Below are 21,836 nucleotides of genomic sequence, written 5' to 3'. Positions count from 1 at the left end.
TGGACGATCTCGTCCATATTTGCCTGCACTTCAATGCAGCCGGGTGACGGGGGGAGTGAAGAAACTTCACTCCCCCCGTCACTGCCCCCCCCGCCGCCGGGTTGCTCGTCGGCCGTATCGGCCGTCGGGCACCTCGGCGGCGCATCGCCGAGTGTGTAGGGCCCCTTAGACCTTTCAAATGGTGAGGCGATAGACCACTTAATTTTAAGGCCTGGAAATGAGTCAGTTGAATACACATAAACCATCCAAAGCCTGGCATTAAAATGATTTGGGATAGACTTGATGAGTACTATTGCTCACCAGAAATGATAGAAAGTACACTGTTCCAAAGAATTGATGATTTCCCTAGACTACCTAATAAAAGTTTCATAGACTTAGAAAACTAAGGGGCCGATCCCCAGCTCCTGGGACTGGTAAGTATGTCATTATTTTTTTATAGGTGATCAGCTTGTGAGTCCATCGGATACACAGAGCTGATCACTGGAGCTGTGCAAAAGGCTGCTTATCACAGTTCTGCCCTGTGATTACCCCAGCTGGAGCTCACGTTATTATCACAGGGCACATTTCTGTGTTTTTTCACTTTTTTTTTTAAGTAAGTTCGTCCATATCGCATTTCCCATTATAATTATGAGAAATGCGATGCTTGTTACTGAAAAAAATTACAATTAAATGGTTTGGAGCAGTTTTTCAAGAAAACTGCTCCAAATGCCCTTTAATACATTTGAGTGATACTAAAAAAAATGTGAATAGGGTGTGAAAACACCATCCATTTTTTAACTTTTTTTTTTTTAAATAATGTTAATATATCGGCCCCTAAGAGACTTAAGTCTGAAGGAGACTTATCAGGGCTTGCTTTCCTTAATATTACAATTAAATGGTTTGGAGCAGTTTTTCAAGAAAACTGCTCCAAATGCCCTTTAATACATTTGAGTGATACTAAAAAAATGTGAATAGGGTGTGAAAACACCATCCATTTTTTTACTTTTTTTTTAAATAATGTTAATAAATTGGCCCCTAAGAGACTTAAGTCTGAAGGAGACTTATCAGGGCTTGCTTTCCTTAATATGGCCAAAGGCATTATTCCTATAGTGCAAAAGCTACCACAAACAGCAGAGCAAGGAGCCATTAGACTTTGTTCACCAGTATACTAAAGGGCCCTACACACTGGCCGACATGACTGCACGATATGAACGATCTCGTTCATTAATGAACGAGATAACGTTCATATCGCGCAGTGTGGAGACTCCAGCGATGAACGATGCGTGGCCCCGCGCTCGTTCATCGCTGGTCCCCCGTCGGCTGTACATGCAGGCCAATATGGACGATCTCGTCCATATTTGCCTGCACTTCAATGCAGCCGGGTGACGGAGGGAGTGAAGAAACTTCACTGCCCCCCTGCCGCCGGGTCGCCCGCCGTCGGGCAGCTCGGCGGCCGATCGGCCAGTGTGTAGGACCTATACGACCAGGAACAAACCCTACTTTTTGTCAGTCATAGTTCACAAGACTAATGTATATTCTCCACAGGTCTGCAAACTATAACAGCCAAGAGACCAGAGACAAAGATCCTAGTATGCAGTATTCTCTGTATCGAAAACCACATTCTCTCCTCAAAGGGTTGGGGCCACATTACTGGTGGCCAGGAGTCTGCAGTCAGCATCCTGACGCCGAGAACCCAGTCACAGAATGCCAGCGGGAGTGGAGGCAAGTGCAACGAAGCCCCTTGCGGGCTCGCTGCGATCGCCACGCTGTGGTTTCAGTGGCGAGCTGCGGTCGCCACAAGTTCTATTCCCACTCTATGGGTGTCATGGACACCCACAAATGGGAATAGTCCCTTCTAGTCGGCATGCTGACTGTCAGTATTGTGAGAGTTTGGGATGCAAGGGGAGTTATTGTGGCCGTCGGTTACATAACTACATCCTCTCCTGGAATGCAGAACCTTCAGAGAGAGGCTCTTGGAGAACTGCAAAACCTCCTAAGAAAAAATGGCATCTGATACAAGTGCTTCTGTTCAACCCATCACTTTGTCAAGGACTGTAAGGTTAGTGCTAACTGTATAGAATATCACAGCACAGATCTCAAAACAGCTCTACACCCTGGCACTCCCCCATTGACTTCACTACACAGTCATGGTGGCATCAAGAATGGCAAGTAGCACAGTGCAGAGCAAAGAAACACTACTACAGTCACAACAAAGATCACTTCACATTGCTCAGCAGATCTTCAAGATTTTTGGTAGATTTTTCTCCAAAATCTGTATAATCAGAGTCTACCCAAAAGCCCAACCAAACAAAGCTGACAAACTTTATGCATTCCTAGATGATCAAAGTAACAACTCTAGATCAACCTTTTCCAAGATCTTTAGTATTAAAGCCCAAATGCAGTAAGGATCGCTTTTTCGATCCTTACTGAATTAGCCCCCTAGTCTGATCCTTTTTTAACCTTATGGCAACCTCAAACCTTAGCTATATATGAATATCCTTATGTCTGACCCAAGACTCTAACAGCTCTGATAGGATGCTATTCCACTTGCACTACCCTTTCTGCAAATGTATGTTTCCTCAAATGCCTCTGAACCTACTTCCCTCCAGTTTCTCTGACGTCCTAGTGGATGCTGGGAACTCCGTAAGGACCATGGGGAATAGCGGCTCCGCAGGAGACTGGGCACAACTAAAGAAAGCTTTAGGACTACCTGGTGTGCACTGGCTCCTCCCTCTATGACCCTCCTCCAGACCTCAGTTAGAATTTTGTGCCCGGCCGAGCTGGATGCACACTAGGGGCTCTCCTGAGCTCCTAGAAAAGAAAGTATATTTTAGGTTTTTTATTTTCAGTGAGATCTGCTGGCAACAGACTCACTGCTACGAGGGACTTAGGGAAGAGAAGCGGACCTACCTGCTTGCAGCTAGCTTGGGCTTCTTAGGCTACTGGACACCATTAGCTCCAGAGGGATCGAACACAGGCCCAGCCTCGGTCGTCCGGTCCCGGAGCCGCGCCGCCGTCCCCCTTGCAGAGCCAGAAGCAAGAAGAACGTCTAGGAAATCGGCGGCAGAAGACTCCGGTCTTCATTAAGGTAGCGCACAGCACTGCAGCTGTGCGCCATTGCTCCCTGTGCACACCACATACTCCGGTCACTGATGGGTGCAGGGCGCTGGGGGGGGGGCGCCCTGGGCAGCAATTAGAGTACCTTAAGAGTGGCAAATCACACATAATATAGCCTAATAAGCTATATATGTGTAAAATACCCCTGCCACATTATGATTATAAGAGCGGGAGAAGTCCGCCGAAAAAGGGGCGGGGATATCTCCCTCAGCACACTGGCGCCATTTTCTCTTCACAGTGCAGCTGGAAGACAGCTCCCCAGGCTCTCCCCTGTAGTTTTCAGGCTCAAAGGGTTAAAAAGAGAGGGGGGGCACTAAATTTAGGCGCAAATATGTGTATTATAGCGGCTATAAGGGAAAAATCACTGTGGGTAGTGTGAATCCCTGCATTATATAGCGCTCTGGTGTGTGCTGGCATACTCTCTCTCTGTCTCCCCAAAGGACTTTGTGGGGTCCTGTCCTCAGTCAGAGCATTCCCTGTGTGTGTGCGGTGTGTCGGTACGGCTGTGTCGACATGTTTGATGAGGAGGCTTATGTGAAGGCGGAGCAGATGCCGATAAATGTGATGTCACCCCCTGCGGGGTCGACACCTGAGTGGATGGACATGTGGAAGGAATTACGTGACTGTGTCAACTCCTTACATAAAAGGTTTGACGACATAGCAGATGTGGGACAGCCGGCTTCTCAGCCCGTGCCTGCCCAGGCGTCTCAAAAGCCATCAGGGGCCCTAAAACGCCCACTACCTCAGATGGCAGACACAGATGTCGACACGGATACTGACTCCAGTGTCGACGACGATGAGACTACTGTAGATTCCAATAGAGCCACCCGTTACATGATTACGGCAATAAAAAATGTGTTGCACATTTCTGATATTACCCCAGGTACCACAAAAAAGGGTATTATGTTTGGGGAGAAAAAAGCTTCCAGTGGTTTTTCCCCCATCTGATGAACTAAATGTGTGAAGAAGCGTGAGTTTCCCCCGATAAGAAACTGGTAATTTCTAAAAGGTTACTAATGGCGTACCCTTTCCCGCCAGAGGATAGGTCACGTTGGGAGACATCCCCTAGGGTGGAAAAAGCGCTCACACGTCTGTCAAAGAAGGTGGCACTACCGTCTCAGGACACGGCCGCCCTAGAGGAGCCTGCAGATAGAATTCAGGAGGCTATCCTGAAGTCTGTATATACACACTCAGGAATTATACTGAGACCAGCTATTGCTTCAGCATGAATGTGCAGTGCTGCAGCTGCGTGGTCGGATTCTCTGTACCTTAAGACAGGGACACTATATTGCTAACCATAGAGCATATTAAAGACGCAGTCTTATACATGAGAGATGCACAGAGGGATAATTGCCGACTGGCATCTAAAATAAACGCAATGTCCATTTCTGCCAGGAACTCGGCAGTGGACAGGTGATGCTGATTCTAAAAGGCACATGGAAGTTTTGCCTTACAAGGGTGAGGAGTTGTTTGGGGATGGTCTCTCGGACCTCGTTTCCACAGCTACAGCTGGGAAATCAACAGTTTGCCCCATGTTCCCTCACAGCCAAAGAAAGCACCGTATTATCCGGTACAGTCCTTTCGGCCCCAGAAAGGCAAGCGGGTTAAAGGCGCGTCCTTTCTGCCCAGAGGCAGAGGTAGAGGGAAAAAGCTGCAGCATAGAGCCAGTTCCCAGGAACAAAAGTCCTCCCCCGCTTCCTCTAAGTCCAGGACGCTGGGGCTCCACAGGCGGAGCCAGGTACGGTGGGGGCCCGTCTCAAGAATTTCAGCGACCAGTTGGCTCGCTCACGGGTGGATCCCTGGATTCTACAGGTAGTATCTCAGGGGTACAAGCTGGAATTCGAGATGTCTACCCCTCGCAGTTTCCTCAAATCTGCCTTGTCGACGGCTCCCTCAGACAGGAAGGCAGTGCTGGAGGCAATTCACAAGCTGTATTCGCAGCTGGTGTTAGTCAAGGTACCCCTTCTTCAACAGGGACGGGGTTACTATTCCACAATGTTTGTGGTACCGAAACCAGACGGTTCGGTGAGACCCATTTTAAAATTGAAATCCTTGAACACTTATATACGAAGGTTCAAGTTCAAAATGGAATCGCTCAGGGCGGTTATTGCAAGCCTGGACGAAGGGGATTACATGGTATCACTGGACATCAGGGATGCTTACCTGCATGTCCCCATTTACCCCCCTCACCAGGAGTACCTCAGATTTGTGGTACAGGACTGTCATTACCTATTCCAGACGTTGCCGTTTGGTCTGTCCACGGCACCGAGGGTATTTACCAAGGTAATGGCAGAGATGATGATACTCCTTCGAAGGAAGGGAGTTATATATATACCGTACTTGGACGATCTCCTTATAAAGGCGAGGTCCAGGGAACAGTTGTTGATCGGAGTAGCACTAGCTGGGGGTCTACTGTTCCTGGGGATGGTTCTCGACACAGAACAGAAAAAAGTGTTTCTCCCGGAGGAGAAGGCCAAGGAGTTGTCATCTCTAGTCAGAGACCTCCTAAAACCAAAACAGGTGTCGGTGCACCATTGCACGCGAGTCCTGGGAAAGATGCTGGCTTCTTACGAAGCAATTCCATTCGGAGGGTTCCATGCAAGGATCTTTCAGTGGGATCTGTTGGACAGGTGGTCCGGATCGCATCTTCAGATGCATCGGCTGATAACCCTGTCTCCAAGGGCCAGGGTGTCGCTGTTGTGATGGCTGCAGAGTGCTCATCTTCCAGAGGGCCGCAGATTCGGCATACAGGACTGGGTCCTGGTGACCTCGGATGCCAGCCTTCGAGGTTGGGGGGCAGTCACACAGGGAAGAAACTTCCAAGGACAATGGTCAAGTCAGGAGACTTCCCTACACATAAATATTCTGGAACTAAGGGCCATTTGCAATGCCCTAAGTCAGGCAAGACCCCTGATTCAAAACCAGCCGGTGCTGATCTAGTCAGACAACATCACGGCGGTCGCCCATGTAAACCGTCAGGGCGGCACAAGAAGCAGGATGGCAATGGCACAAGGATTCTCCGATGGGCGGAAAATCATGTGTTAGCACTGTCAGCAGTGTTCATTCCCGGAGTGGACAACTGGGAAGCAGACTTTCTCAGCAGACACGACCTCCACCCGGGAGAGTGGGGACTTCATCCAGAAGTCTTCCAAATGATTGTACACCATTGGGAAGGGCCACAGGTGGACATGATGGCGTCCCGCCTCAACAAAAAGCTAAAATGTTATTGCGCCAGGTCAAGGGACCCTCAGGCGATAGCTGTGGACGCTCTGGTAACACCGTGGGTGTACCAGTCGGTGTATGTGTTCCTTCCTCTGCCTCTCATACCCAAGGTACTGAGAATAATAAGAAGGAGAGGAGTAAGAACTATACTCGTGGTTCCGGATTGGCCAAGAAGATCTTGGTACCCAGAACTTCAAGAAATGATCTCAGAGGACCCATGGCCTCTGCCTTTCAGACAGGACCTACTGCAGCAGGGGCCCTGTCTGTTCCAAGACTTACCGCGGCTGCGTTTGACGGCATGGCGGTTGAACACCGGATCCTGAAGGAAAAGGGCATTCCGGAGGAAGTTATCCCTACGCTAATTAAAGCTAGGAAAGAAGTGACCGCAAACCATTATCACCGCATATGGCGGAAATATGTTGCGTGGTGTGAGGCCAGGAAGGCCCCAACGGAGGAATTCAGCTAGGTCGATTTCTGCACTTCCTACAGTAGGGGTGACTATGGGCCTAAAATTGGGTTCCATTAAGATCCAGATTTCGGCTCTATCGATTTTCTTCCAAAAAGAACTGGCTTCACTACCTGAAGTTCAGACATTTGTTAAGGGAGTGCTGCATATTCAGCCCCCTTTTGTGCCCCCAGTGGCACCTTGGGATCTCAACGTGGTGTTGGATTTCCTAAAGTCGCATTGGTTTGAACCACTTAAAACCGTGGAACTAAAATATCTCACGTGGAAAGTGGTCATGCTGTTGGCCTTGGCTTCGGCCAGGCGTGTGTCAGAATTGGCGGCTTTGTCTTGTAAAAGCCCTTATCTAATTTTCCATATGGATAGGGCGGCATTGAGGACTCGTCCCCAATTTCTCCCAAAGGTGGTTTCAGCAATTCATTTGAACCAGCCTATTGTGGTGCCTGCGGCTACTCGTGACTTGGAGGACTCCAAGTTGCTGGATGTAGTCCGGGCCCTAAAAATCTATGTTTCCAGGATAGCTGAAGTCAGAAAGACTGACTCGCTATTTATCCTGCATGCGCCCAACAAGTTGGGTGCGCCTGCTTCAAAGCAGACTATTGCTCGCTGGATCTGTAGCATGATTCAACTTGCACATTCTGCTGCTGGACTGCCGCATCCTACATCTGTAAAAGCCCATTCCACGAGGAAGGTGGGCTCTTCTTGGGCGGCTGCCCGAGGGGTCTCGGCTTTACAACTTTGCCGAGCAGCTACTTGGTCGGGGTCAAACACATTTGCTAAATTCTACAAGTTTGATACCCTGGCTGAGGAGGACCTAGAGTTTGCTCATTCGGTGCTGCAGAGTCATCCGCACTCTCCCGCCCGTTTGGGAGCTTTGGTATAATCCCCATGGTCCTTACGGAGTTCCCAGCATCCACTAGGACGTCAGAGAAAATAAGATTTTACTCACCGGTAAATCTATTTCTCGTAGTCCGTAGTGGATGCTGGGCGCCCGTCCCAAGTGCGGATTGTCTGCAATACTTGTATATAGTTATTGTTTAACTAAAGGGTTATTGTTGAGCCATCTGTTGAGAGGCTCAGTTATATTTCATACTGTTAACTGGGTATAGTATCACGAGTTATACGGTGTGATTGGTGTGGCTGGTATGAGTCTTACCCGGGATTCAAAATCCTTTCCTTATTGTGTCAGCTCTTCCGGGCACAGTATCCTAACTGAGGTCTGGAGGAGGGTCATAGAGGGAGGAGCCAGTGCACACCAGGTAGTCCTAAAGCTTTCTTTAGTTGTGCCCAGTCTCCTGCGGAGCCGCTATTCCCCATGGTCCTTACAGAGTTCCCAGCATCCACTACGGTCTACGAGAAATAGATTTACCGGTGAGTAAAATCTTATTTTCAGCACATATGGCAGTGTCACACAGGATGGCACTTTTCAAAAACTAGGCCCCAAACAGCACCTCATGCAAAGATGTCGAAGAGGTGCAATGAGGTAGCTGTATGACTAAGCCAAGCGTCACAAACAATTTCAACTGGAATTATATGTCCAAATTATTGGAATTGTTTGGCAAGATCACTTTAATAATAATTATAAATCACTGATATTAATTGGTAAAATCACTGTAATGCTACGTCCAAATCACTGGAATTAATTGGCAAAATCTCGCTATCGCCTGCCTAGTGAAGTATAATCTAGATGGGATTTGGTACCGGGGATACAATAACTTCATCAATTGTCTAAATCCCACTGCACTAATGGTGGATAACGGGCATACGTCTAACAGTGCACTGATTATACTGATCACTGATTATACTGAGCACTGATTATACTGATCACTGATTATACTGAGCACTGATTATATTGATCACTGATTTTACAGAGCACTGATTATACTGAGCACTGATTATACTGAGCACTGATTATACTGATCATTGATTTTACTGAGCACTGATTATACTGAGCACTGATGATACTACGGAGAACTGACACTGAGCAGCACGATGCAGCACAAGACACTGTACTACTATTAGTGAGCAGCACAAAAGCCCTCTGGAATTGTCACCCCCAGATACCACTGTGACTGGAATGATGATGACCTATGCACAGTGACAGGACACTACCACAGCACCCTACAGCAGCAAGATGCAGCACAAGACACTGGACTATTAGTAATGTACTGTAGTATACTGAGCACCACACAATGCAGCAGCAAGACAATGAGTAGTGATACTGAGCACTGATGAGGATACTAGAACTGACACTGGGCAGCGAGAACCGCACTGGACTATTGTACTGTAGTATACTGGTCACCACAATGCAGCAGCAAGACAATGAGCACTGATGAGGATACTAGAACTGACACTGGGCAGCGAGAACAGCACTGGACTATTGTACTGTAGTATACTGGTCACCACAATGCAGCAGCAAGACAATGAGTAGTGATACTGAGCACTGATGAGGATACTAGAACTGACACTGGGCAGCGAGAACCGCACTGGACTATTGTACTGTAGTATACTGGTCACCACAATGCAGCAGCAAGACAATGAGCACTGATGAGGATACTAGAACTGACACTGGGCAGCGAGAACAGCACTGGACTATTGTACTGTAGTATACTGGTCACCACAATGCAGCAGCAAGACAATAAGTAGTGATACTGAGCACTGATGAGGATACTAGAACTGACACTGGGCAGCGAGAACCGCACTGGACTATTGTACTGTAGTATACTGGTCACCACAATACAGCAGCAAGACAATGAGCAGTGATACTGAGCACTGATGAGGATACTAGAACTGACACTGGGCAGCGAGAACCGCACTGGACTATTGTACTGTAGTATACTGGTCACCACAATGCAGCAGCAAGACAATGAGTAGTGATACTGAGCACTGATGAGGATACTAGAATTGACACTGGGCAGCGAGAACAGCACTGGACTATTGTACTGTAGTATACTGGTCACCACAATGCAGCAGCAAGACAATGAGTAGTGATGCTGAGCACTGATGAGGATACTAGAACTGACACTGGGTAGCGAGAACAGCACTGGACTATTGTACTGTAGTATACTGGTCACCACAATGCAGCAGCAAGACAATAAGCACTGATGAGGATACTAGAACTGACACAGGGCAGCGAGAACAGCACTGGACTATTGTACTGTAGTATACTGGTCACCACAATACAGCAGCAAGACAATGAGCACTGATCCTGAGCACTGATGAGGATACTAGAACTGACACTGGGTAGCGAGAACAGCAGTGGACTATTGTACTGTAGTATACTGGTCACCACAATGCAGCAGCAAGACAATGAGCACTGATTCTGAGCACTGATGAGGATACTAGAACTGACACTGGGCAGCGAGAACAGCACTGGACTATTGTACTGTAGTATACTGGTCACCATAATGCAGCAGCAAGACAATGAGCACTGATCCGGAGCACTGATGAGGATACTAGAACTGACACTGAGCAGCGAGATGCAGCACTGGACTATTGTACTGTAGTATACTGGTCTCCACAATGCAGCACACTGAGCACTGATACTGAGCTGATATTGAGCTTTCCACTCAGAGAACGTAGCCACGTCCTCTCACTCTCTCGACAATGCACGAGTGAAAATGGCGGCGACGCGCGGCTCTTCATATGGAATCCGAATCTCGCGAGAATCCGACAGTGGGATGATGACGACATTTCCCCCCGTTCGGGTTTTCCGAGTAAGGCGGGAAGAACCGAGGCTGCCTCGGACCCGTGTAAACCACGTGAAGTTCGGGGGGGTTCGGTTCTCGTAGAACCGAACCCGCTCATCTCTACTTATAATTAAATAAATCTGGGACTTCCAATTCTGGCTGCAATGAGACTGGCAGCATGAGTAGAGACCTCCGTGCTGCTCTCCGGCAACTCACCCTTTTACAAGGCTTTTAGCCTCCAGCCACCCCTGCAACTTTCTCCCCGTCCTCACCGAGTGCCTGGTCCGCTGTATGGTGCGCTACTTGGCACCTGTAATGCCCAGCAACTGCAATCAAAAGAAGGAGAAGCACCGCACGGAAACTAAAATGGCACTGGACACCGGAGCTCTGCTCGTGCCCCCCCCCCCCCCCCCCCTCGCCCGCTTCAGCCCTGCAGCACTTGGCGGATGCAGCATCAGCCTCCCCACCTCAGGTCAGTGTTGCCCCAGCCACACTCCCAGACGACCAAGTATTATTTACACTAGCAGCACCTGTCACATATAATGATATGATGGGAGCAATACGTATTGCTGTGGGTCCCCTTTTGCAAGCCCAGACGGCTGATATAAGCAAACAAATAGCACAGCTCTCTCATAGAATACTGCAAACGGATCAGCGTGCAGGTGAACTGTTTCACAATGTATCTGTACTTAAGCAGGAAGTTCAGCATGTCACTAAATCGCACCACCAGATTTGAAATAAATTAGATGACCTTGAAAACCGATCGCATAGATCGAATCTTCGGATTATTGGTCTCCCAGAATCCCTCAAAGGCCCTGCATTGTATACCTTTTTGCGGGTCACCTTGCCGGAGGTCCTCAATGTATCTGATGCTTGTAGTGATATGATGATCGAGAGGGCACACAGATTGGGGACGCAGAAAACACATAATGGTGCAAGGCCTAGGGTGATGTTTTTCAAGTGCCTTAACTTTCTACATAAATAGGAGATTTGGAGGGCCTCTCATAAAGTACGCAATATTACCTGGGACTCACACAAGATCCTAATATTTCAGGATTACTCAGCTGAACTTTCTAAGGCATGAAAAGCTTTTTCCTACCTTTGCTCTCAGCTAATACAGCATAACAGAAAATTCTCACTGTTATATCCTGCACACCTGCGAATCTATACTGGAACTTCCTTCACTGACTTCCTCACTGTTGCTGATGCCGAGGCTTTCTTGAGAGAAGAAAATGGTGATACTCGCTCCTCTGATGACCATGAGGATATCTAATATGACGTTTATTATTTTATTTACAGCTAGTTCCTCTGGTGAAATATTTGGACAATCAAATGGTTGCGTACTACTGTATACCATGCTGTGACTTTGCATTCATTTTTAATTTTTCAATATGTATATTATACCTTGGGTCCCTCAGATACTTTGCTTTTATTATATGTGAATAGCTGTGCTTCATTCTCAGGGTTCTTACATTGTTATTATGATGAAGTCTCCACCCTCCACTGGTTTAAAATCCACTCGGTTAGGATTCATTAATACCTCTCCTTGATTGTTTTTCTTGGTCTATATTTTTCTCACATAGTTGTTGGCGGGACCGGCGAGGCCCTGCTCTGTCCTCAATATGGACTTTAATTTTGTTCTGATGTACTTCAGAAGTCACACTGACTTCTCTATGTTCTCTTTTTGTTACATGTTGTTTGTGTTGCAATCTCCAGGACCCTTGCTGCTATTCAGAGGGTTCTTCTGGTCTTCTCTGCAATATTCTGTGAGTGGTACAGATGATTCTAACTGTACCCCCTTTTTTCTTTTTTCACTCTCTCCCTCCACCTCTTTCCTTCCCTCTTTTACCCCATATGTCATATTATCAACATGTCAATATCAAAGTTTTGTGAAATATTTAGGTTCCTACTAACTAATTACCACACATAAACTGCTCAATGACCGCTGTTAAACTAGGTTCTTGGAACATAGGTGGGATTAATTCCCCACAGAAAAGGAAAAAAATACTGTTATACTTGAACAAATTGAAGATTGATATTGTATTTTTACAGGAAACACACCTAGTGGCTTCTGAAATGCTAAAGCTTAATGCTTTGAAATGGAAGGTCCTTGCATCATCGCCATTTAACTGCAAAGCCCAAGGTGTGGCAATACTGGTTAAAAACACCGTTCCCATTGAACTCATGTCTATAACTGCAGACCCAGAAGGTAGATTCATACTTTGTAAAGTATTATTGGACTGTCATCCATACATACTATGTAATGTATATGCCCCAAACACCAGGATACCCCTCTTCTTGCGTAAAATATTACATATCCTTACACCACTTAATGATATACCACTCATTGTGGGTGGTGATTTCAATATTGTCACCTCCCTCCAATTAGATAAGCAAATCACACGTGTTGGAGGTAGCTGCCTCCCCAAACGTGGTATTCCTTGGTTTACACAAACATTGCAACTGCTTGATATTTGGAGAACTCTGAACCCCATAAAAAAATTCTATACATGCCTCTCCACAGCACATGGAACACTATCTCGGATAGACTATATTTTAATTTCTGATAGATTATTGCCCAATGTTATTAGAGTCATGATAGAACCTATCGTGCTCTCAGATCATGCAGTGGTGTGGCTGGACTTAAAACTACACACTGATAGAAGCCCCTTTCGCTCTTGGAGGTTTCCTTCTTCCTTATCTCATTCTCTCACTTTTATGGATAGACTAGAATCAGCTTGGCTGTCGTATTGTGACACCAACTCCACTGCTTTTTCTGACTCCCCCCCCCCCCCCCACACACACAACTTTTTTGGCAAGTTTCTAAAGCTGTCCTTCAGGGTGAAATTATTTCTCACACTTCCCAATCATACAAAACTTTACAATCTGATTATGTACAAGCGCAGACAGCATTGACAGACTCATTTCAGTCTTATAAATCTGACCCAACCCCTAACGATAAAACATTATATTGTGCAGCCAAACAGGTTTTTGATGGCCTGCTCATCAAAATGGAGTCTCAATATTCATTTAAGAAGGATGTTAGATTTCATCGATTTGGTAACAAATCAGGCAAATTGCTCTCACATTTATTACAAGGTCAATGACCCTCGATGCTAATCCACCCCCTCAAGACTTCTGATGGTGCACAGATTATGCACTCCTACTACACTGTACTGTATTCGGAGCCCCCCGCTCCCCCTCCTAGCTCTCACGATTTCTGGGAGGGCTTGCCTATTCCTCAACTGAGTGCTGACCTTGGTGCAACATTAACGGCTGATATTACAGAGACGGAGGTCTCCAAGACCATAGCTCAACTAAAAAATGATAAAGCCCCTGGTCCGGATGGGCTTACCTCATAATTGTACAAACTACTGGCCCCTAAATTGACACCTTTACTGACTAGAGTTTTTAACGCCATCCTCGCCACTGGGGAGTTGCCTCTTTACTTTAACTCTGCTATGTTAAGTATTTTACCCAAACCTGGCAGAGATTTATCTGATCCTGGAACTTATCGCCCTATGGGGGTAATTCCAAGTTGATCGCAGCAGGAAATATTTTAGCAGTTGGGCAAAACCATGTGCACTGCAGGGGGGGCAGATATAACATTTGCAGACAGAGTTAGATTTGGGTGGGTTATTTTATTTCTGTGCAGGGTAAATACTGGCTGCTTTACTTTTACACTGCAATTTAGATTGCAGATTTAACTCACCACACCCAAATCTATCTCTCTCTGCACATGTTATATCTGCCTCCCCTGCAGTGCACATGGGGGGTCATTCCGAGTTGTTCGCTCGTAATTTTTTTGTCACAACGGAGCGAATAGTCGCTAATGCGCATGCGCAATGTCCGCAGTGCGACTGCGCCAAGTAAATTTGCTATGCAGTTAGGTATTTTACTCACGGCATTACGAGGTTTTTTCTTCGTTCTGGTGATCGTAATGTGATTGACAGGAAGTGGGTGTTTCTGGGCGGAAACAGGCCGTTTTATGGGTGTGTGTGAAAAAACGCTACCGTTTCTGGGAAAAACGCGGGAGTGGCTGGAGAAACGGAGGAGTGTCTGGGCGAACGCTGGGTGTGTTTGTGACGTCAAACCAGGAACGACAAGCACTGAACTGATCGCAGATGCCGAGTAAGTCTGGAGCTACTCAGAAACTGCTAAGAAGTGTCTATTCGCAATTCTGCTAATCTTTCGTTCGCAATTTTAATATGCTAAGATTCACTCCCAGTAGGCGGCGGATTAGCGTGTGCAAAGCTGCTAAAAGCAGCTTGCGAGCGAACAACTCGGAATGACCCCCATGGTTTTGCCCAACTGCTAAAAAATTTCCTGCTGCGATCAACTTGGAATTACCCCCTATATCCTTGCTTAATTTAGATTACAAAATGTTAACTAAAATTCTTGCAGAACGACTTAAATTGGTTTTGCCATCCATCATTCATTGTGATCAAACGGTCTTTATTATGGGCCGTTCCTCAGTGGTGAATATTAGGAAGGTTTTGACAGCTATCACAACATCCCAGTGCACCAAGTCTAATGTTCCAGCGGCAATATTATTTCTAGATGCAGAAAAAGCATTTGATATGGTGCACTGGGATCACTTATTTAACACAATGTCCAGATTTGGTCTCCCTTCTCGCTTTATTGATTATCTACAAATTCTATATACATTACTAACCCTGACTCGAGAATTCTATGTAATGGTTTTTTATCACCACCCTTTCCTATTAAAAGAGGCACTCGTCAAGGATGCCCTCTCTCCCCACTCTTATTCGCATTGGCCTTGGAACCACTAGCAATATCAATCAGACAATCCCCCTTATATCATGGAACAGAGGTGGGCGGGATTGACCTCCGTCTCTCACTGTTTGCCGATGACATGTTGTTGCTTATGTCATGCCCAGACTTTACTTTATCAGCAGCTTTCGATCTAATCAATGATTTTGGATCATTTTCCGGGTATACTATAAATATACACAAGTCCGAATTGCTCCCGCTGAACGGACCGCCTACTTATCTAGACACCCAAGGCCCTTACCGAAACATCAAAATAGCTACAAAAGTCATAAAAAATTTGGGGGTGCTGATCCCAACGAATTTACAGGACATTTATAGTTTGAATTATACCCCAATCATAAAGTCCATCTCAATTAAACTTGATAATTGGTCCTCTCTACCATTATCAGTGCTGGGTAGAAATGCTTTGATTAAATCTGTACTCTTTCCCTAACTATCATACTTGATACAAATACTCCCCTTGCGATTATCAAAATCAGATATTAAAACAGTCGAAACTAAGTTCTGTAGATTCCTTTGGAAGGGTGGTAAGACTCGGATCTCTAGCAGATTTTTGAAATTATACCATGGCAAGGGCGGTATTGGATTCCCTGACGTTTTACATTTCTCCCAATCGGTCCTATTTAGATATGTACTGGATTGGTTACATGAACGTAGCACCTTCATTGTATATGAATTGGATTGTGCACTGTTTGCCCCTTTTTCTCTTGGTGCTCTCTTGCATACACCCAAATCTAAAATCCCGGCTAATATACGCACATACCTGCTTTTTAAAGATATATATCAATACTGGTGGGCAGTTAATAGGAGGTTATCTAGGAATCCTTTATACACCCACCTCCTACCTCTATGGGGTAACCCACTTTTCACACCTGGCCTTGACGATGCAGTCTTTCACCGTCTAAAATTAAAAGGCATCAAGAAAATTGCGGATGTTTTTGATCCGGGTGGCACATTACTCCCCTTTCTCTCCTAGAAAGAAAAGTTTGGTTTACACTTGATAATGTCTATATTATCTTAAACCATAAAGCTATACCTCTAGATACACATACCGTGGAGCCGCTATGGCCGCTAGACTGAATACACGCGCTACGCACTTTGTACGCTATTTGCGTACAGAGTCCCAAACGTGGTACGTACTTGGCGTACACACGCTGCGCTGAGTGTACAGAGTACGCACAGCGCGCGCACACACAATTGATAACCTTTAAACCTTATTCGTAGTACAATGCAATGTTATTCTTACACTCTAAACCATGTGCCACAAAGCACTGTAATGATGTTATACCTTAAACCTTAAGTAGCGCTGACGGTATAAAGTACCCGCAGTGCGTACACCTTATCAATACTTATAAACCTTATACAGTTAAATACGCTTTAAACCCTAGCAGGGAAATGAGGACACAACACCGATATGTAGTTGAACCACAGGGTTCTAAGGCCACAGTGGATTATTTCAAAAGGTAAAACAGTACAAATTATACACTACAGGCTAACAAGATAAATCTACAACAGAATAATGGTTACAGTCAATGTACATACGTGAGAATGTTCGCAAGCGCAACCTGGACCAGTCCTCCGCTTATCAGGTAGAAAGCGTTCAGAGTCTTCTGACCGGCCAGGTAACAACGGGCTTTTTATACACAACTTACATACGCAATACAATGGTCACTGTAATCTCATTGTCCATTGGACACAGAGATGTGTCCTTACATTACAGGAGAGGTCATAGGTTGATTTGAAAAGGTGGGCAATGTCTTTCTCAACTGCTCTTGGGGGTGGTATCCTCTGGATTCCCGCCGCATACATAATATACAGTAACTACAGTTAATATCTATATTCTACTTTTGCACATAACTATACGCAGGAACATGCGATCTTTCTCTAACCAACACCGGAATGTTACCCTTAAAATACCCTACAGCTGTATACTAGACATCACCTTCTAACCTTAGTCTGACCCTTCCTATCATGCAAAGGCGAATCCCTTAGTCCTGGAACTGTTTAAACTGTTGATACTCGCTGATGTGGTGCAAGGGAGCTATATCTAAAATGTACACTATTTGGGTTAAATATGTAATGTTCTAATAACCCTCTATGCGCTCACAAACTCCGCCGTAAATACCCATACCACGCGCAGGATCGCAGGAGCGATCCTACGCAAATTGCGGATATGTGCACGCACGGCGGATTAAGTGCACGCGCAGCGGGCATGTGCATGGGGTTAGTACATGGTGTATGCATTACAATATTTTTCGACTTTGACACACTCCTCACATTTCTATGCGTATTTCCAAATTAAACACTACATAGCCTCTTTACCACCAGTAATGAATGATCTTTCTTTGACTGATCCTCTCTTTCCTTTATTAAGTTTGTCTTGCTCTCGTCCATATAAAACGAGATATTTATATAACGATTTGATTACTGTACCGTGTAATAAGCACCAGACCCGGGTTGTGCAGTCATGGAACAGATTTATTCCGTGCCTTACAAATTCAGAGACTATGTTTCGTCATTATGACAAAACATTACAGATATTGAAAGCATCTTCTTTACAAGAGGTGCATGTTAAAACTGTGTACAGAGTATATATTTCACAAGCACAGAGGCAGCATTTTGTAGCTGAGGAAACTGGACGCTGCTTGAAATGCTTCCATTCCTCTGCAACGTTTTACCATAATTTTTGGGACTGCGGCAGCATAAAACGGTTCTGGAACAAAATATTACAGTATATTAATGCTAGTTTTGGAATCAGAGTTTCATTACATCCACAGGCTTTACTACTAGCAGACTTCACAATTTGGAACTTAGGCATGACTCATTCGCACCTACTGTATACCCGTTCCTGACTTTACTGGTTACAATTGCAAAAAAGGTCATACTCCAGAAATGGATATCTAAACATGCTCCAACCTTATCAGCAGTGCATAACATGCTCCTCAAGATTTTGTTTATAGACCGTTATTCCACTTTGGCTGACTTGGAAGGTGGTGTGGTAAAATTTTATAAAAAATGGAACCCCTATATTAATACCCTACCACACACTTCTCAGGTTCGGATCTTTGCCCAATTTTAATCTACAGATTGGTATTTGCATAGGAAAGTGTTGTCTGGCTTGTAGAGCACCACTCAGTCGCTTCGCCTTATGATTACTTTCACAGGCCTTATGGAGTGAAGTTCCCACCCTCCTTTCATGTATGGTTTACCACTACGTGGATATACTAGTGATGTGCACCGGACATTTTTCGGGTTTTGTGTTTTTGGTTTTGGATTCGGTTCCGCGGCCGTGTTTTTGATTCGGACGCGTTTTGGCAAAACCTCCCTGAAATTTTTTTGTCGGATTCGGGTGTGTTTTGGATTTGGGTGTTTTTTTACAAAAAACCCTCAAAAACAGCTTAAATAATAGAATTTGGGGGTCATTTTGATCCCATAGTATAATTAACCTCAATAACCATAATTTACACTAATTTTCAGTCTATTCTGAACACCTCACACCTCACAATATTATTTTTAGTCCTAAAATTTGCACGAGGTCGCTGGATGGCTAAGCTAAGCGACACAAGTGGCCGACACAAACACCTGGCCCATCTAGGAGTGGCACTGCAGTGTCAGGCAGGATGGCACTTCAAAAAAATTGTCCCCAAACAGCACATGATGCAAAGAAAAAAAGAAGCGCACCAAGGTCGCTGTGTGACCAAGCTAAGCGACACAAGTGGCCGACACAAACACCTGGCCCATCTAGGAGTGGCACTGTAGTGTCAGGCAGGATGGCACTTCAAAAAAATAGTCCCCAAACAGCACATGATGCAAAGAAAAAAAGAGGCGCACCAAGGTCGCTGTGTGACTAAGCTAAGCAACACAAGTGGCCGACACAAACACCTGGCCCATCTAGGAGTGGCACTGCAGTGTCAGACAGGATGGCACTTTAAAAAAATAGTCCCCAAACAGCACATGATGCAAAGAAAAAAAGAGGCGCAATGAGGTAGCTGTGTGACTAAGCTAAGCGACACAAGTGGCCGACACAAACACCTGGCCCATCTAGGAGTGGCACTGCAGTGTCAGGCAGAATGGCACTTAAAAAAAATTGTCCCCAAACAGCACATGATGCAAAGAAAAAAAGAGGCGCACCAAGGTCGCTGTGTGACTAAGCTAAGCGACACAAGTGGCCGACACAAACACCTGGCCCATCTAGGAGTGGCACTGGAGTGTCAGACAGGATGGCACTTCAAAAAAATAGTCCCCAAACAGCACATGATGCAAAGAAAAAAAGAGGCGCAATGAGGTAGCTGTGTGACTAAGCTAAGCGACACAAGTGGCCGACACAAACACCTGGCCCATCTAGGAGTGGCACTGCAGTTTTCTAGCGAGAGGATGAGTGCTTCCATCCTCATGTGAATCTGAACCACTAGCCATGAACATAGGCCAGGGCCTCACCCTTTCCTTGCCACTCCGTGCCGTAAATGGCATATTGGCAAGTTTACGCTTCTCATCAGACGCTTTCAATTTTGATTTTTGGGTCATTTTACTGAACTTTTGTTTTTTGGATTTTACATGCTCTCTACTATGACATTGGGCATCGGCCTTGGCAGACGACGTTGATGGCATTTCATCGTCTCGGCCATGACTAGTGGCAGCAGCTTCAGCACGAGGTGGAAGTGGATCTTGATCTTTCCCTATTTTAACCTCCACATTTTTGTTCTCCATTTTTTAATGTGTGGAATTATATGCCAGTATCAATAGCAATGGCCTACTACTATATATACTGCGCACAACTGAAATGCACCACAGGTATGGATGGATAGTATACTTGACGACACAGAGGTAGGTAGAGCAGTGGCCTTCAGTACCGTACTGCTATATATACTGGTGGTCACTGTCAGCAAACTGCAAAACTAAAATGCACCACAGGTATAGAATCTAGATGGATAGTATACTTGACGACACAGAGGTAGGTAGAGCAGTGGCCTTCCGTACTGTACTGCTATATATACTGGTGGTCACTGTCAGTAAACTGCAAAACTAAAATGCACCACAGGTATAGAATCTAGATGGATAGTATACTTGACGACACACAGGTAGGTAGAGCAGTGGCCTTCCGTACTGTACTGCTATATATACTGGTGGTCACTGTCAGCAAACTGCAAAACTAAAATGCACCACAGGTATAGAATCTAGATGGATAGTATACTTGATGACACAGAGGTAGGTAGAGCAGTGGCCTTCCGTACCGTACTGCTATATATACTGGTGGTCACTGTCAGCAAACTGCAAAACTAAAATGCACCACAGGTATAGAATCTAGATGGATAGTATACTTGACGACACAGAGGTAGGTAGAGCAGTGGCCTTCTGTACCGTACTGCTATATATACTGGTGGTCACTGTCAGCAAAACTCTGCACTGTACTCCTCCTATATAATACTGCTGGTCCCCAGTCCCCACAATAAAGCAGTGTGAGCACAGATATATGCAGCACACTGAGCACAGATATGGAGCGTTTTTCAGGCAGAGAACGGATAATACTGGTGGTCACTGGTCAGCAAAACTCTGCACTGTACTCCTCCTATATAATACTGCTGGTCCCCAGTCCCCACAATAAAGCAGTGTGAGCACAGATATATGCAGCACACTGAGCACAGATATGGAGCGTTTTTCAGGCAGAGAACGTATAATACTGGTGGTCACTGGTCAGCAAAACTCTGCACTGTACTCCTCCTATATAATACTGCTGGTCCCCAGTCCCCACAATAAAGCAGTGTGAGCACAGATATATGCAGCACACTGAGCACAGTTATGGAGCGTTTTTCAGGCAGACAACGTATAATACTGGTGGTCACTGGTCAGCAAAACTCTGCACTGTACTCCTCCTATATAATACTGCTGGTCCCCAGTCCCCACAATAAAGCAGTGTGAGCACAGATATATGCAGCACACTGAGCACAGATATGGAGCATTTTTCAGGCAGAGAACGTATAATACTGGTGGTCACTGGTCAGCAAAACTCTGCACTGTACTCCTCCTATATAATACTGCTGGTCCCCAGTCCCCACAATAAAGCAGTGTGAGCACAGATATATGCAGCACACTGAGCACAGATATGGAGCGTTTTTCAGGCAGAGAACGTATAATACTGGTGGTCACTGGTCAGCAAAACTCTGCACTGTACTCCTCCTATATAATACTGCTGGTCCCCAGTCCCCACAATTAAGCAGTGTGAGCACAGATATATGCAACACACAGAGCACAGATATGGAGCGTTTTTCAGGCAGACAACGTATACTGGTGGTCACTGTCAGCAAAACTCTGCACTGTACTCCTCCTATATAATACAGCTGCTCCCCAGTCCCCATAATTAAGCAGTGTGAGCACAGATATATGCAGCACACTGAGCACAGATATGAAGTGTTTTTCAGGCAGACAACGTATAATGGTGGTCACTGGTCAGCAAAACTCTGCACTGTACTCCTATATAATAGACTGGTGGTCCCCAGTCCCCACAATAAAGCAGTGTGAGCACAGATATATGCAGCACACCGAGCACAGATATGGAGTGTTTTTCAGGCAGACAA

The sequence above is a fragment of the Pseudophryne corroboree genome, chromosome 3, assembly GCF_028390025.1.
Source record: "Pseudophryne corroboree isolate aPseCor3 chromosome 3, aPseCor3.hap2, whole genome shotgun sequence".
NCBI classification, from domain to species: domain Eukaryota; kingdom Metazoa; phylum Chordata; class Amphibia; order Anura; family Myobatrachidae; genus Pseudophryne; species Pseudophryne corroboree.
Note: the sequence above shows the minus strand (reverse complement) of the source record.